The sequence below is a fragment of the Somniosus microcephalus genome, chromosome 12, assembly GCF_052327205.1.
Source record: "Somniosus microcephalus isolate GS21.2 chromosome 12, FLI_Smic_1.0, whole genome shotgun sequence".
NCBI lineage: Eukaryota > Metazoa > Chordata > Chondrichthyes > Squaliformes > Somniosidae > Somniosus > Somniosus microcephalus.
Window position 1 is genome coordinate 194,366,598 of NC_140998.1, and position 17,772 is coordinate 194,384,369.

At 49.5% G+C, this 17,772-nt stretch overlaps 1 pseudogene; it reads right to left on the minus strand.

Moving 5' to 3' along the window:
- The window catches only part of LOC147109835 (uncharacterized), a 67,611-nt pseudogene that overhangs the window by 49,489 nt on the left and 350 nt on the right, over positions 1-17,772 (minus strand).

Below are 17,772 nucleotides of genomic sequence, written 5' to 3' on the forward strand. Positions count from 1 at the left end.
GATCGTGGTGTGGAGTTGACGTTTTCCAGTGACTCTAGAATCTGGTCAGCATGGCGTCTTACAATGCTCTCCCCAACGTCCACGGTATACATGAGAGGTCCTTGTCGTGTACAAATCGTTCCTGGCTGCCATTTCTCAGTGCGGTAGTCTCGGGCCAAAACTGGTTGACCTATCTTAAAACTCCTGGTCGGCCTTTCATTCATATTCTGAAACTGCCTGTTCTCCACATCTCTTCGGACGTTTGGCTTAACCAAATCCAAGCGGCATCGTAGTCTTCGATTGAAGAACATCATGGCTGGAGTTTGGTTGGTAACCGCATGTGTCGCATTCCGGTAGGCAAATAAGAAGTTGTCCACCTTGTGTTGTAGGGGTATATCTTCATTACACATTGCCTTGATAGCCTTCTTGAATGTTTGGACAAACCTCTCGGCCAATCCATTAGTGGCTGGATGATATGGGGCAGATGTGTAATGCTTAACACCATTGTTCTTTAAGAACCTCCGGAACTCTTCAGACACAAACTGTGGTCCATTGTCAGAGCAAATCTGTTCAGGCAGCCCATTCCTGGCGAATATGGTTCGTAAAACTGATAGTTTTTTCCGTGGTGGTTGAGGACATTTTAATTACCTCTGGCCACTTTGAATGTGCATCCACCGCAATTAAAAACATCGAGTCCATGAAGGGACCAGCAAAATCAATGTGCACCCTTTGCCATGGAGATGAGGGCCACTCCCATGGATGCAGAGGAGCTTGTGGTGGGGCGTTTTGGACCTTCTGGCATCCTGCACAGCTCTTGGTCATCTCTTCAATTTCTCTATCGATTCCCGGCCACCACACAAATGCTCTGGCTAAGTTCTTCATTTTTACCCCACCCAGATGACCCTCATGAAGCTCATTGAGCACTCTATCCGTCAACTTAGGTGGAATTACTACTCTGGATCCACACATCAAGGTTCCTCTGCACACTGACAGCTGTTCTCTTCTCGGCGAGAATGCTGGCAGCAGTGGTTCGCCATGTGCTAGCCATCCCTTCACCGTTAAATCATAGACCCGTGATAGTGTCGGGTCATTCCGTGTTTCCTTTTCTATGTTTGCATTCGTCACAGGGAGACATTCGACTATGGTCGAGTGGAATAACTCCATTGGATCCACTGCAAGGTCTTCTTCTTCCACCGTCGGCAACGGTAGACGTGACAATCCATCAGCATTTCCATGCTGTTTAGTTCCTTTGTACTCGATGTCATATTGTTGTGCCCCTAGGAAAAGGGACCATCTCTGCAGCCGTTGTGCTGTCATTATCGGTACGCCCTTCTGAGGGTTGAAAATGGAGACAAGAGGTTGATGATCGGTTAGTAGAGTAAATTTTTGACCGTGCAGGTAGTGATTGAACTTCTTCACCCCCTACACTAGGCTGAAGGCCTCACTGTCAATCTGGGCGTAGTTACGCTCGGCAGAAGTTAACGAGCGTGACGCATGTGGTAAACCACTTTTATCGTTCACTATCGTTACACTATGGTTATCACTGTTTATATCGTTACACTATGGTTATCACTGTTTACACTGTTGTATCACTACACCAGGTCACCTCTTGTCACGCTGTTATACCTGGGCTGACCACAGCTGACTCCGCCCATGGCTCCGCCTGCTTGCCCAGGTATAAAGGTGGTCGACTGGCTGGTATTCCTCCTTGTTGGACCCGATCACCCACGAGGGTGGGCTCTGTTATTTAGCCAATAAAAACCTATAGTTACTATCTTAACTCGTCGCTTTTCATTGGATGAATTGATAGGTATATCAATTTTATTGGCTAAATTTTGAAATGAGTGGATCGGAGCAGCCAAACGACCAGCCAAACGGCCAGCTACAACAGCCACAGCAGCCGGCCTGGCTGCGAGCCCTCCGACCGCCGTACCTGGATCTAAACCCACAGGCAGCGAACTCAGCCCTTGACTTCGAACACTGGCTGAGCTGTTTCGAATCCTACCTGGGAGAATCCGGCGTGCCTCTGGGATCCAAACTAAGAGTTCTGACCGCCCAGGTGAGCCCTAAAGTATTTGCATTCATCCGGGACCTTGCTACATACGAGGACGCCCTCAACCTGCTGAAAGAGCAGTACCGGAGCCCGGTAAATTCCATGTATGCCAGACATCTCCTAAGATCCCGCTCGCAACAGCCAGGAGAGTCTGTAGATGAATTTTTACGGGCGCTACAAACACTCGGCAGGGACTGTGACTTTAAAGCTGTAACGGCTGCAGAAAATACTGAAGGGAATATCCGCGATGCCTTCGTGAAAGGCCTTCGGTCCGACTACTCACGGCAAAGACTGCTTGAATCAAAGGACCTCGACCTGAATACAACTGTAGCCCTCGCTCGCTCTCTGGAAGTGGCCCATTGGGACCTCGAGGCGTACTCCAAGTACTGTGCTGCGCGACCCTGGGACTCGGGCCCGACCCCGGCCGCAATACCCCTCGCACCGCCGCCTCTGGGACCTACCTCAGCGTCGGCGTCCCAGAACCGATCGGGACCGCCACCCCCGGTACCGGCTGCGACATCGGAGCCCCGCGATCGGGCCGCCGGCTGCTTCTTCTGTGGCCAGGCGAAACACCCGAGGACGCGCTGCGCTGCAAGAAACGCGACTTGCTCCGACTGCCACAAGAAAGGCCACTTCGCGAAGGCCTGCAGGGGGAGAGCCACAGACGCCAGCAGTGCCTCATGCGAGTTGTGGGGGCGGCCATCTTTCATCAAGGCCACAGATGCCAGTATACCCTCGTGTGAGTCGTGGGGGCGGCCATCTTTGATCAAGGCCACCGACACCAGCAGTGCCTCATGTGAGTTGTGGGGGCGGCCATCTTCTCCGCCATTTTATTCAACGTCGTGGGCGCCGCCATTTTGTCCACCACACTCGACCGCCGCCTTGTCTCCAGACTCGACCACCGCCTCACCCGCAGACTACAGCAGCTCGCTCAGCCATACACTAGCCTCTGTCACACTGGACCAAGCTCGCCCGCATCACCTGTCCAAGTCCATGATGGACATCAAAGTAAACGGCCACGCCACGACCTGCCTGTTCGACAGCGGAAGCACGGAGAGTTTCATCCATCCAGACACGGTGAGCCACTACTCCCTCACTGTCCGGCCAATGCGCAACCGGATCTCGATGGCGTCGAGGTCCCATTCTACAGACATCAGCGGCTACTGTGTTGTGACCCTGTCGGTTAGGGGCACGGAGTATAAAAATTTTAAACTCCTCGTCCTGCCCCAGCTCTGCGCTGCCGTCCTACTAGGGCTGGACTTCCAATCCCACCTTCAAAGTGTCACTTTGGCATACGGTGGACCCCTCCCCCCACTCACAGTCGACAACCAGCAGCCTTTAAACCGCCCACCGCGTACCACCTGCGGCCTATCCACCCTCAAGGTCCCGCCCCCCTCCCTGTTCGCTAACCTCACCCGCGACTGTAAACCCGTCGCCACCAAGAGCAGGCGGTACAGCGCCGGGGACAGAGCTTTTATTAGCTCTGAAGTGCAGCGTCTCCTGAAGGAGGGCATCATCGAGAGGAGCAACAGCCCCTGGCGTGCCCAGGTCGTAGTCGTTAAGACCGGCAATAAAAACCGCCTGGTCATCGACTACAGCCAAACCATAAACCAGTACACCCAGCTGGACGCATACCCCCTTCCCCGCATATCTGATATGGTCAATCAGATTGCACAGTACCGGGTATTCTCTACCATCGACCTTAAGTCGGCCTATCACCAACTCCCTATCCGCCCTGAGGACCGCCAGTATACCGCCTTCGAGGCGAATGGCCGCCTCTACCACTTCCTTAGGGTTCCCTTCGGCGTCACCAACGGGGTTTCGGTCTTCCAAAGGGAGGTGGACCGGATGGTTGACCAGAACGGGCTGCAGGCCATGTTCCCTTATCTAGGTAACGTCACCATCTGCGGCCGCGACCAGCAGGACCACGATGTTAATCTGGAGAAATTCCTCCGTACGGCCCAACGGCTGAACCTCACTTACAATAAGGAGAAATGTGTGTTTAACACCCCGTGTCTTGCCATCCTCGGCTGCGTAGTAGAGAACGGAGTCATCGGCCCCGACCCCGAAAGAATGCGCCCCCTCATGGAGCTTCCCCTCCCCCACTGTCCAAAGGCGTTGAAGAGAACCCTGGGGCTCTTCGCCTACTATGCCCAATGGGTGGCGAATTATGCGGACAAAGCCAGACCCCTCATGAAGTCCACCTCCTTCCCCCTGACGGCAGAAGCGTGCGCAGCCTTCTCCCTCATAGAGGGAGACATTGCTAAGGCCACAATGCACGCGGTGGATGAGTCTATCCCTTTCCAAGTGGAGAGCGATGCATCCGACTTCGCCCTAGCTGCAACCCTTAACCAGGCGGGGAGACCTGTGGCCTTCTTCTCAAGGACCCTCCAGGGCCCTGAGATCCGACACTCTTCGGTCGAGAAGGAGGCCCAGGTGATCGTGGAGGCAGTACGACGCTGGAGGCATTACCTGGCAGGCAAACGATTTACCCTCCTCACCGACCAGCGTTCGGTCGCTTTTATGTTTAATAACAAGCTGAGGGGCAAAATCAAGAACGACAAGATCTTGAGGTGGAGAATCGAGCTCTCCACCTATGATTATGATATCTTGTACCGGCCTGGTAACCTGAATGAACCCCCAGATGCTCTATCACGAAGTACATGCGCCAACGCGCAAATTGATAGACTGCAGACCCTCCACAACGACCTCTGCCACCCCGGGGTCACCAGACTTTACCACTTCATTAAGGCCCGCAACCTCCCCTACTCCATCGAGGAGGTCAGGACCATGACCAGGAACTGCCAAACCTGTGCCGAATGCAAACCGCATTTCTTTAGGCCGGACAGAGCAAGCCTGATCAAGGCCACCCGCCCCTTCGAGCGCTTGAGCATCGATTTTAAGGGGCCCCTCCCGTCCTCTGACCGTAATGTGTACTTCCTCAACATCGTTGATGAGTACTCCCGTTTCCCCTTTGCCATCCCCTGCCCAGACATGACCAGTACCACGGTCATCAAATGCCTGAACGACCTCTTCGCCTTGTTCGGGTTCCCGAACTATATACATAGCGACCGGGGCTCATCCTTCATGAGCGAGGAACTCCATCAGTTCCTACTAGCGAGAGGTATTGCTGCAAGCAGGACCACCAGCTACAACCCCCGAGGGAACGGCCAGGTGGAAAGAGAGAACGCGACTGTCTGGAAGGCCGTTCTCTTAGCCTTAAAGTCTAAGGGCCTCCCAACCTCGCGCTGGCAGGAAGTCCTCCCGGCAGCGCTGCATTCCATCCGGTCACTGCTTTGCACGGCCATTAACGCCACCTCCCATGAACGAATGTTTGTTTTCCCCAGGAAGTCGACTACGGGAACCTCGCTACCAACATGGCTGACTTCTCCGGGGCCCGTCTTGCTGTGAAAGCACGTGAGGGCCCATAAAACGGACCCCCTGGTGGAGAGGGTGGACCTCCTGCACGCCAACCCCCAGTACGCCTATGTGGCATACCCAGACGGGCGGGAGGACACAGTCTCCTTACGAGACCTTGCACCCTCGGGCACCACTGAGACACCACCATTACCCCCCACCACACCCCCCAATCCAGCCCAGGTAGACTGCATGCCGGAACCCCACGAGCCTTCGCCGACCACGCAGACACCAGCATTAACATCGGATACTGCACCACCGCCGCCGCTGCTGCGCCGATCAGAAAGACTTACGAGGCCTCCGGACAGACTGACATACCCGAACTGGTAGTACACTTCACCCCGCCGGACTCAAATTTAAACAAGGGGTGAATGTGGTAAACCACTTTTATCGTTCACTATCGTTACACTATGGTTATCACTGTTTATATCGTTACACTATGGTTATCACTGTTTACACTGTTGTATCACTACACCAGGTCACCTCTTGTCACGCTGTTATACCTGGGCTGACCACAGCTGACTCCGCACATGGCTCCGCCTGCTTGCCCAGGTATAAAGGTGGTCGACTGGCTGGTATTCCTCCTTGTTGGACCCGATCACCCACGAGGGTGGGCTCTGTTATTTAGCCAATAAAAACCTATAGTTACTATCTTAACTCGTCGCTTTTCATTGGATGAATTGATAGGTATATCAACGCAAAAGCTATCGGCCTCTCTAAACCGTCAAGGAATTTATGTGACGGTACCGCCCCAATGCCGTAGGGAGACGCACCACACGCCAGCCTGATTGGCAGTGCTGGGTTGTAGTGAGCCAATACTTCCCTTGAAGTGATTAAGTCCTTACTCTTCTGAAAAGCACGCTTACAATCATCGCTCCATTTCCATGCTACCCCCATTCGTAGCAGGGCGTTCAGTGGGTGCAGAATTGTCGACAAATTCGGCAAAAACTTATGATAGTAATTCACCAATCCGAGGAATGACCTCAGTTGCAACACATTTTCAGGCGCTGGGGCCTTAACAACCGCTTCAATTTTGTCAGGGGACTTATGTAACCCCTCTTCATCAATCACGTGGCCACAATACGATATCTGTTTTTTTAAAAATTCGCACTTGGGGCGGTTGGCTCGCAGCCCATGTTCCCGTAGTCTAGTGAGCACCTGTTCTAGGTTGTTAAGGTGTTCACTGTCATCTTCACCTATTACAAGGATGTCGTCCAAGTAACACTGAGTCCCCGGAATCCCTTGCAGGACTTGTTCCATCGCTCTTTGCCATATTGCCGGAGCCGATGCTACTCCGAATACCAATCGATGATACTGGTAAAGACCTTTGTGAGTGTTTATCGTGAGATACTTCCTAGAGGACTCTTCAACCTCCATCTGCAAATATGCTTGTGCTAGGTCAATTTTTGTAAAACGCTTCCCTCCAGACAGTGAGGCGAAGATGTCTTCTATGGACGAGGATATTGTACTGTGTGAAGGACTGGGTTCACCGTCACCTTGAAATCCCCACAGATGCGAATCTTCCTTGGCTCCCCGGACTTATTGCTTAACGTTTTCTTCATGACAGGAACGATGGGTGTCGCCCACTCGCTCCAGTCGACCTTAGACAACACGCCCGCCTTCTCCAGATTCTCCAGCTCTGCCTCGACGGCTGGGTGAATTGCATATGGTACCGGTCTTGCTTTGAAAAACTTGGGAACTGCATTCTCTTCTATTTTTATCGAGGCGGTTACGCCTTTAAGCGTGCCCAGTTTTTGTTGAAATACCTCTTTGGCGTTAGCTAAGATTGTTGACAATCGTCCAGGAGTGACGTCTTCATCTTTTTTACCGTCCACCGTCATTGCATGAATGGAGTGCCAATCTAAGTTTATCTTCCTGATCCATTCCCGTCCCAATAACGGTGGTCCACCATTTGGCAGTATGTAGAGATACAATTTCCGTATTTTCTTGCTGTTGTATTCGACAGGCACCCTTATTTTTCCTCTGGGGTATACTTTTTGCCCCGTATACGTCGTCAAGACGATGGATGTCTCTCTCAAGGGTATGTGTGAAAATAGCCGCTCGTAGTCGCGTCGATTCATGACGGTTAGCGCTGATCCTGTATCCAATTCCATTTTAACTTGGGACCCTGCTATCGTGAGGGTGACCCAAATGGTTCGGTGATCCTCTTTTGCGATTACATTGTGAAGTTTGAGACAGCTTAGTCTCCTGTTCCCGGATTCACTATCGCTCATCTGGTCTTCGGAACTACTGTCCGTCATCTTTTGTACTTTCTTGTACGATTCCTTAGTAGCCTTTTTGTTGTCGCTGGTCTTCTTCCCAGACCTGCAAACTCGTGCAATGTGTCCAATCTTCCCGCATTGCCTGCATATTTTGTCTTTGGACCAGCAGTCCTTCTGGTCATGGTTAGTTCTGCCGCAACGATAACATTTTGCAAATCCCCGTGTCATTTCGTGGGTGCCGTATTCCTGTGGTTTTTGTTGAATTTCTGCAGCTCCCCTGGCTGCTGCTTCATACGATACTGCCACGCTGAAAGCCTTATCTAGCGTCAGCTCTTTCTCTGAGAGTAACTTCTTCTGTGTTCCTTCACTCAGGAGTCCACAGACAAATTTGTCCCGTAGGGTATCTGCCAGTCCTGCTCCGAACTGGCAGTGCTTTGATAGCTTGCGTAGTTCCGTAAGATACTCAGCATTGCTCTCATCTTTGTGCTGAGTTCTCCTGTGGAATTTAAATCTTTCTGCTATCAACAGTGGTGCAGGGTTTAAGTGTTCCTGTAGGACAGCAACAATTTCATTAAAACTCTTCGCCTTCGGTTTGGCTGGAGTAATCAGGTCCCGCAATAGGCCGTACGCTCTAGCGCCCATTAAGTTTAGCAATATCGATGCCTTTTTCCCCTCCGCCATTTCGTTTGCCTCGAAATATACCTCGACTCTTTCTACATACGTGGTCCAGTCCTCTATTGTATTATCAAAAGCAGTGATACAGCCAGTCTTCGGCATCTTGCAAATCTAAAATGGCGCCTCCAGCGCTTTGCCTTCTTCCCCGGTTTAACAAAATGGCGCCTCCCGCGCTTTGCCTTCTTCCCCGCTGTTGTTAGCGCTGCTTTCCACGGTTTCTTGCGCGTTTAATATTGATTTTTTTTCTTTTATTATTTTCCCGTCGTGGAGCGGACCCTCTGGGACACTTCCCTCCCTCTTCTTAGGTCCGAACGCTGCCCGGCTTCGAAGCACCGGCCGCGCCCTGTGTGCTCCACCCTCTCTCTCTCTCTTTGCTTCCCGACTCGCTGCCCGGCCCCGTTGAAAAGCCACCCGATCGAGCTCTAGCCCGCCGCAGCCCAGGAAGGATCAGTGCACTACCTGCCACCAGCCCGATTAGCTGGGAAACCACAGACCGAGGAACCAAGCCTGGCTCTGGACAGTCTCTCCTGCAAGTTTTCAATCCGACGATTTGGAGGGCGGTTGCCCACGGTCGACGCCCGTTTCTCGAGTTTCTTTGGATTTTATTTATTTATTTTTTTTCTTTCTTCTGGCTTCGACCTTCAATAATGTCGTCTGAGGTGCTGCTGAGTTGCAGGTAAGTTCGTTTCTTCCTCGTCGCCAGTGTTACGTCCGTGAATAATTGAGACACGGACAGCAGGAGTGAACAAACTAAGTCTTTACTGGTGGAAGTCAATAGTGAAACTAAAAACACAGAGGCTCACTAGCGCCTTTTATACAGGGGTGGTCACTGCCGGTACTGCAGTCCGAGACCAGTTATTCTCTTAAAGGTACATACACAACATTGGCGACATCTTCCAAAAACACAGCGTCAGTTTCCACATGTACGCTGACGACACCCAGCTCCAGCTCACTACCTCTTCCCTCGACCCCTCCACGGCGTCTAAACTGTCAGACTGCTTGACCGACATGAGCAAAAGTTTCTCCAATTAAATATTGGGAAGGCCGAAGCCATTGCTTTTGGTCCCCGCCACCAACTCTGTTCCCTCGTCACTGACTCCATCCCTCTCCCTAACATCTGTCTGAGGCTGAACCACACTGTTCACAACATTGGTGTAATATTTCACCCTGAAATGAGCTTCCGACCACATATCCGCAGCGTAACAAAGACCACCTTCTTCCACCTCCGTAACATCGCCCGTCTCCGCCCTTGCCTCATCTCATCCGCTGCTGAAACCCTCATCCATGCCTTTGTTACTTCTAGACTTGACTATTCCTGGCTGGCCTCCCACATTCCACCCTATGTAAACTGGAGGTCATCCAAAACTCGGCTGCCCGTGTCCTAACTCGTACCAAGTCCCGTTCGCCCATCTCCCCTGTGCTCGCTGACCTACACTGGCTCCCGGTTAAGCAGCACCTCGATTTCAAAATTCTCATCCTTGTTTTCAAATCCCTCCATGGCCTCGCCCCTTCCTATCTCTAATCTCCTTCAGGCCACAACTCCGCCCCCCCCACCCCCCGAGATATCTGCGCTCCTCTAATTCTGCCCTCTTGTGCATCCCTGATTATAATCGCTCAGCCATTGGTGGCCGTGCCTTCTGTTACCCAGGCCCTCAGCTCTGGAATTCCCTGCCGAAACCTCTCTGCCTCGCTCCCTCTCTTTACTCCTTGAAGACGCTCATTAAAACCTCCCACGTTGACCAAGCTTTTAGTGGCCTGTCTGAATTTATCCCTATGTGGCTCGGTGTCAAAACTGTTTGTCTTAAAATACTCCTGTGAACCGTCTTGTGACATTTTACTACGTTAAAGGCGCTATTTAAATACAAGTTATTGTTGTTGTACATCTCTGGCTCTATAGAATCATAGAATGGTTACAGCACAGAAGGAGGCCTTACGGCCCGTCGAGCCCGTGCCAGCTCTCTGCAAGAGCGCTTCAGCAAGTCCCACTCCCCCACCCTTTCCCCAGGGCCCTGCAATTCTTTTTCCTTCAGGCACTTATCCAATTCCCTTCTGATATACCCCCAAACCCTCACTGTAACACTGATATACCCCACACCCCTCACTGTAACACTGATATACCCCACACCACTCACTGTAACACTGATATACCCCACACCCCTCACTGTAACACTCCGATATACACCACACCCCTCACTGTAACACTGATATACCCCACACCCCTCACTGTAACACTGATATACCCCACACCCCTCACTGTAACACTGATATACCCCACACCCCTCACTGTAACACTGATATACCCCACACCCCTCACTGTAACACTGATATACCCCACACCCCTCACTGTAACACTGATATACCCCACACCCCTCACTGTAACACTGATATACCCCACACCCCTCACTGTAACACTGATATACCCCACACCCCTCACTGTAACACTGATATACCCCACACCCCTCACTGTAACACTGATATACCCCACACCCCTCACTGTAACACTGATATACCCCACACCCCTCACTGTAACACTGATATACCCCACACCCCTCACTGTAACACTGATATACCCCGCACCCCTCACTGTAACACTGATATACCCCACACCCCTCACTGTAACACTGATATACCCCACACCCCTCACTGTAACACTGATATACCCCACACCCCTCACTGTAACACTGATATACCCCACACCCCTCACTGTAACACTGATATACCCCACACACCTCACTGTAACACTGATATACCCCACACCCCTCACTGTAACACTGATATACCCCACACCCCTCACTGTAACACTCCTATATACCCCACACCCCTCACTGCAACACTCCGATATACCCCACACCCCTCACTGTAACACTGATATACCCCACACCCCTCACTGTAACACTGATATACCCCACACCCCTCACTGTAACACACCGATATACCCCACACCCCTCACTGTAACACTGATATACCCCACACCCCTCACTGTAACACTGATATACCCCACACCCCTCACTGGAACCCTCCGATATACCCCACACCCCTCACTGTAATACTCCGATATACCCCACACCCCTCACTGTAACACTGATATACCCCACACCCCTCACTGTAACACTGACATACCCCTCACCCCTCACTGTAACACTGAAAAACCCCACACCCCTCACAGTAACACTCCGATATACCCCACACCCCTCACTGTAACACTGATATACCCCACACCCCTCACTGGAACACTGATATATTTCACACCGCTCACTGTAACACTGATATACCCCACACCCCTCACTGTAACACTGATATATTTCACATCCTTCACTGTAACACTCCAATATACCCCACACCCCTCACTGTAACACTGATATAACCCACACCCCTCACTGTAACACTCCGCTATACTCCACACCCCTCACAGTAACACTGGTATACCCCACACCCCTCACTGTAACACTCCGATATACCCCACACCCCTCACAGTAACACACCGATATACCCCACACCCCTCACTGTAACACTGATATACCCCACAACCCTCACTGTAACACTGATATACCCCACACCCATCACTGTAACACTGATATACCCCACACCCCTCACTGTGACACTGATATACCCCACACCACTCACTGTAACACACTCATATACCCTACACCCCTCACCATAACACTGATATACTCGACATCTGTCACTGTAACACACAGAAATACCTCACAGCCCTCACTGTAACACACTGATATACCCCACAGCCCTCACAGTAACACTATGATCCAGTGGGCAAGTGAGCTGCTGATTTAGTGGGCCAGTGAGCTGCTGGTTTAATGGGGCGGTGAGCTGTTATCATTCGTTGTGCTTGCCCATTAATCTCTATTAGTTTGTTCTTTACACTCCCACACAGGAGCGTTAATTACCTGCTTGTGTAACCTTCAAACCCTCACAGCTTCCAATGTCCTTTACAAAAGGGACTGATTCTCTGGCCACTCTCCCCAGCAGTCCTCCAGACACCCTGCTGCCATTAAGTTCAATCTTCACACTCACCCATGCTCGGCAGCAGATATGTGTCTATCTGGAGTGTGTTTTAACCTAAGAATCCCTAGTTATTCTATCTTAATATTGATATAATTCTATATGTCAACCAGTGTATTCTATTTAATAATCTATACACACCAATACTTACAAGAACTTTTATAAGGTTTGCTTTCAGAGTGAATTCCCTGGTATTTCAACAGACTGAATGACCTTGTGAATCCCTTCGCAAGCGGAGCAGGTGAACGGATTCGCTCCAGTGTGAACATGCTGGTGTTCAATGAGGTGGGATGACTGAATCTCTTCCCACAGTGAAAGCAACTGAACAGTCTCTCGTCAGTGTGAACTCACTGGTGTTTCAGCAGGATGGATGACCAACTGAATCCCATCCCACAGACGGAGCGGGTGAACAGTTTCTCCCCAGTGTGTCTGCGCCGATGAATTTGCATCTCAGATGGATAATTGAATCCCTTCTATCAGTCCCCACATTCCCACGGTTTCTCCATGGTCCATCCGTCTCTCCTGGTTGGACGATCGGTTGAAGCCTCGTCCACACACAGAACACGTGTACGGTTTCTTCCCGCTGTGAATGGTGTGACGGTTTTTCAGGCTGTGTAACTGGTTAAAGCTCTTTAAACAGTCTGTGCAGTGGAACATTCTCGCTCAAGTGTGAGTGGGTCTCGGTGCTTTCCCAGTCACAATAATGTTTAAAATCCTTTCCCGCACACAAGAACAGGGAAAGATTTCTCCTTCCGCATTCAAAGGCCGATGATATTCAGGTCCTGATGAATCGAGTGACTGTCATATCTTGGCATGATGTTTGGTTTGAGTTTCTTGTCTGCAAATCCTCCCCTTCTAATACCCTGAAAAAGGAGATTACAAAAGTCATCACTGTAAGTACAGGACAGAAATTCAGAACAGACAATTCTAGTTCCTATGGAACAATCTTTCCTCTCGTGTTTCCACCAAAAGCTGTACATTCCTGTCCCACACACACACTCCCTCTCCTGAAATCCTTACACATTGCACCATATCGTTGCCCCTCTCCCACTCTCTAACTCCCTCTGGTTCAAAGGGCGCGCGCTCGGCCTCCCTGGGCGCGTGAGGCGGGCTGTCTCGTCACGCCGGCGCTCGCGCCCTGCTCAACCCTCAGCCGCAGCGCTCTGATTGGCCGTAGCGCCGCCCACGTGTCGCCCTTCTGTCGGCCTCGCCTCCGGGGGGAGGCGGGGCTATAAATAGAGGCGGCGTCGCCGGGCAACGGGGAGAAAGCAGGAGGCTGCAGGAGGTGTGAGGCTGGGCGGGTCTTTCACAGGACGGGCGGGGAAAGCACATTCTCACTCACTTCACGCTTTAGAGCAAATGCTGAAGGATTGCAGCTAAAGAAAAATCGTATCACAAATTATTTCTGTAGGAGGAAAGGAACAAAAATATCCTGAGGGAAAACCAGGAGCTGGCAGGGTTATTTTTAGTCAGAAAGAGACTCAGGTCGTGTTAGTCTGAGGGAAAGTCAGAAGAAAAGACCGCTTCAGATATTAGTGCCACATAAACTAAACACTGCTGCTGACAGGAAAGTCTTTCACTCAGATTCGACTTCATTTTAGTCCCGTGAGGTGACAGAAAAAAGGAAGAAATTATCGACCCGGGGGCAAAACCATTGAAAAGACTGAGGGATCGAGAAGGGCACAAAAAGTCGAGGGAAAAGTTGAGTAAATAAGGTGGCCAACCTCAGGAAGGGATGGGCAAAACTCAGAGTGACAGGGAAGATACTGAAGAAGGCAAGGCCATGTCTGAGAAGAGCAAATCGGAGGTGAGATGAGGGCAGATTTCAAATGGAAACCAGAAAGAAAATGCTGGAGAAATGTATTGTTTGCAACTTGAGATGGGGAAGATTCAGCTGCTCAGTCCCAAAAGGTACCAATCACATTAATACTGTCAGTAGGGAGTGGCTGAGTTCCCCAGTGTTTAGATTGGATCACTAACATTAGTATTGAGCAGTGAGACCATTTGGCCCATCGAACTTATCCTTCCAGTAGAAACTTAAGATTTCTTTATCACAATATCTAACTGCTTAAATTAATTCATTTTTGTTTTTTGCCTCTACTACCCTCCCCAGGCGACCATTTCAGGTACTGATAATTCCTGCTGTGACCTTCGTTCTGAACTCTTTTACCAGGTTTATCCTAGTCTTGTAGTTACAATTTAACTGAAAGTACTGCTGTGGATTTGTCTTTCCTGTTCCATTTAGTACCTTAGGTCTGATCAGAGACTGAGCAAATCTTCCGAAACATGAGGAGTGATCTGATCGAGGTGTTTCAAAAGAAGGCCCCCACCAGCTCCTCAAGGCTACTGGGGCTGGACATTAAAGATGGTTTTGTTAGCATTGACCATATCCTGTGTAATAATTAAAAAGGGAATTGACAGGATAGATGATTTCCAAAAGTAATTTTACTGATCGTGAAATCTGTAAGAAAGGGACATAAATTTAAAACTAAAACTAAGCTATTGAAAAGTTAATCCAGGAAAATATTCTTAAAGCAAAATGTTATGGGAATGTGAAATGCACTACCACAGGAGGCCATTGATGCAGATTTAATTCAGGTATTTAAAAGGTGATAGATTCTTGGGTTGTCAGGATATTAAGTGAATGGTGATAGTGGCAAAACATGAATGAGGTTAAAGGGTTGGATCTAACATACTTAACATGCTCAGTGGACTATTCCTGTTCCTGTATTCCTTGAAGTTACGAGAGTGATCTCGACCATGACGTTCAGGTGAGTGTGAATAATGTCCACTGAGCTGAGAGGAATCTGAGGCATTCACTATGGGTGTCCTAAAATTGCTCAAAAACAAGTACCAAAATCCTGCTGTAGGTTATTTGGTTACAATTGGCTGTGGAATGTATGTGTGCGCTTAAAGAAAGAGGAAGAATAATTTTAAAAAGTGGTGGTGAGTGGAAGCATTTTTAGCCATTTTGTTTGCCTCTGGCGCATGTTAACACCACAATTGGTTGTAGAAGGTCTTGTGAGACAACCCTTCAAGACATTTCAACATCATGATGCCATAATAATGATTACTCTGCTCCTAATAAAGATTGCCTGTGCCCTTGGAAAAAAATGTCATTGTCTTCACTGGACAAAAAGGATGCCAGTGGATTTGTTAATTATGTCTTCAAGAACCAGGCTCAAAGAATGATAGAATTGTACAAAGACTTTGACCCCAGCAGATCGTCCATCAAGACAGTGCCCTTAAATAGACAATCACTCTTTTGGTCTCATCCTGAGGAGGTCATATCTGCAAATCTTGACTGTAAATGATTCTCCCCAGTGCCATAGATATTCAAGGCTGTGCCTTTGATTGCTCCCAGAGAGCTCCACATTGGTCAGTTTGAAATTGTTGGGCCATTGAATCCCAGCAGAAGCTTGTGACTTGGGAACACATCCCATTCAACTCTCAGGTCCTACTGAGTGGTTTCTTCTACTGAATGGTGAACTCTGCACTGTTGGTGAAGTGCAAGATCCTCACAAGCTTACTTCCTTTCTGTGTCTTGTATTGCCATTTCATGGGCACCTTTTGTTAGTCTGCTCTTTACAACTCCTGAGGGGCATCTGTGCTTTCATGATCTAGAGTCTGGGGAGGGATTGAGTGCTCTCATAGTACATTCTGAATGACGGGAGCTGATTTTGGTGGGTGTGGGAGTTATTCTATCAATACCTTTATTTATGAGCGTGCAGCAAGCATTGTTAACCTGGTTCCTACTCTGAACTAATTTCAAACATCTCTGAGGCAGCATTCGCTATGACAATACTGGTGGTCAAGATACAGTCTTCTGTCAACTGTGATAATTGAGGAGGTTTGCTCCATCAAGAAGCAAATGGGCTCTACTCAGTTGCACCCCCTCCCCGCCCTGCCAAAAAAAAAATCCCAGAATGTTTCAGCCCAATCTTAGATCTTAAACTTATGAAAAAGTTTATTACAGAGCAAGTTTACAATGCAGGCTGGGCACAGTTGACCTAAAAGATACTTATTTTGAATAACATTTAGCTTTGCCACTTACAAATCCCTCGGGTTTAGTTTCGAGAGTCCTAGATACCAGCACACAATGGTGTTTTTTGACCTTTATTTAGCTATGCTTATGTGAAATAAATGCCTGTCTATCTTGTAGTCCTTATAAAGTTGTAACTAGCACCTTATCAACAGGTGAACAAGTTCCTGGAATTTCAGATTCTCTTAATTGAGACATCGCCGAACTAATAGAGCCCTAATGATTGTAGCTGCCTTGTATCAGACAGCCCCAGGAAAGTTCTAGTCTCCATAACTACGCAATTACTTAGACACTGATGTAGCTTTTGTGTGAAGAGACTCAGATTACACCAGGGCTTCCTTTGTGTTCTTGGACTGAAGATGTTCTGTTTGTCATTCTAAGTACTTTATTATTTGTGACATCCTTTGTGACTATGACAAAAGTTTACTATCTCACCTCGTCATTCTCGACCTGTCTCCAGCCTTTGACACGGTTGACCATGGCATCCTCCTCCAGCGCCTCTCCACCGTCATCCAGCTGGATGGGTCTGCACTCGCCTAGTTCCATTCTTATCTATCTAATCATAGCCAGAGAAGCACCTGCAATGGCTTTTCTTCCCGCTGCCACACTATTACCTCTGGTGGCCCCCCAAAGATCTATCCTTGGCCCCCTCCTATTTCTCATCGACAAGCTGCCCCTCGGCAACATCATCCGAAAACATAGTGTCAGTTTCCAAATGTACACTGACGACACCCAGCTCTACCTCACCACCACCTCTCTCAACCCCACCACAGCCTTTGAATTGTCAGACTGCTCGTCCAATATCCAGTACTGGATGAGCAGAATTTTCCTCCCACTAAATAATGGGAAGACCAAAGCCGTTGCCTTCAGTCCACGAAACAAACTCCATTCCCTAACCACTGACTCCATCCCTCTCCCTGGCAATTGTCTGAGGCTGAATCAGACTGTTTGCAATCTTGGTTTCATATTTGACCCCGAGGTGACCATCTGACCACATATCTGCGCCATCACTAAGGCCGCCTATTTCCACCTCTGGAACATCACCCGACTCTACCCCTGCCTCAGCTCATCTGCTGCTGAAACCCTCATCCATGCCTTTGTTATCTCGACTTGATTATTCAACGTACGCCTGGCCAGCCTTACACTTTCTACTCTCCTCAAACTTGAGGTCATCCAAAACTCTGCTGCCTGTGTCCTAACTTGGACCAAGTCCCGGTGACCCATCACCCCTGTGTTCGCTGATCTACATTAGCTCCCTGTTAAGCAATGCCATGACTTAATAAATTCTCATGCTTATTTTCAAATCCCTACATGGCCTCACCCCTCCCTATCTCTGTAATCTCCTCCAGCCCCACAAACTTCCG